Raw genomic sequence first — 1270 nt, 5'->3', positions numbered from 1 at the left:
ATTTGCATTGTTTGTCTTTCTTTGAAGAGGTATTATAGTTTTCTATAAATTTTGGAGATCTGTTCCTTGTCTGATATGTCATTGCAAAAAAAATGTCTCCTTGTCTGTGGGCTCCCTTTTTCCTCTTTTAGTGAAATCTTATGTTGTGCATACATTTCTGATTTTTATGAAGTCCCAGTCATCTATTTTGTCTTTCTATTGTTTGTGTAGTTCCTACAATGTTTAATAGTGTATGTATGCCATGTATTTGAGCCCCTGTTTGTCCCTATTTTTTCATTGATGATATTTATAGTTTTAGGTTTTACATTTAGGTCTTTAATCCATGTTGAATTTGTTTTTTGTATATGGTATGAGATATGGGTCTTGTTTCATTCTTTTGCAAATTGGTTTTCAGCTTTGCCATCACCATTTGATGAAGAGACTATCTCTTCCCCCATTTTAATGCTTTTTAGACCTTTGTTACTTCTGACTTCTCAACTCTGTTCCATTGTACCAATACCAGGCTGTTTTGACCACTGTGGCCGTGTAGTAAATTTTGAGTTAGGTAGTGAGTGAGTGACCTCCTATTTTGTTTTTCTTCTTAAGTAGTGCTTTGCTTATCTGAGGACTCTTCTTTCCATATAAAGTTCGTGATCAGTTTTTCCATCTCTTCAAATAATGTTGTTGGAATCTAGATTGGGATTATGTTATATTTATAAATTGCTTTGGGTAGTATGGACATTTTCACAATGTTTTCTTCCTCTCCATGATCATGGTATATGCTTCCATTTTTATAAATCTCTTTTTCTGTTGTATTAGTAGTGTTTTGTAGTTTCTTTGTATAGCTCTTTTGTTTCTCTGATTAGATTTGTTCCTAAGTATTTAATTTGCTGGGTGGCTATTATAAATGGTATTGTTTTCCTAATTTCTTTTTCAGAACAGTCTTTATTAGTATAGCGGAATCCAGCTGATTTTTATGTATTGATCTTGTACCATGCCATTTTGCTGAATATTCCAGTGAATTCCAGTAGATTTTTTTTTTTTTTTTGCTGAATCTTTGGTATTTTCTGTGTATGAGATCATATCCTCTACAAATAGAGAGCATTTTACTTCTTCTTTTTCATTATGGATGCCTTTAATGTCCCTTTCTTACTTTATAGCTCTGGCTATGACTTCCAACACAATATTGAATAGGAGTGGTGATAAAGGCATCCTTGCCTGGTTCCTGTTTGCAAAAGGAATGCTTTCAGTTTTTTTCCATTGAGAGTGATGCTGACTGTTAGTTTTGTAT

This window comes from Chrysochloris asiatica, unplaced genomic scaffold, assembly GCF_000296735.1.
Source record: "Chrysochloris asiatica unplaced genomic scaffold, ChrAsi1.0 scaffold00072, whole genome shotgun sequence".
Lineage (NCBI taxonomy): Eukaryota > Metazoa > Chordata > Mammalia > Afrosoricida > Chrysochloridae > Chrysochloris > Chrysochloris asiatica.
This window is presented reverse-complemented; position numbering follows the sequence as displayed.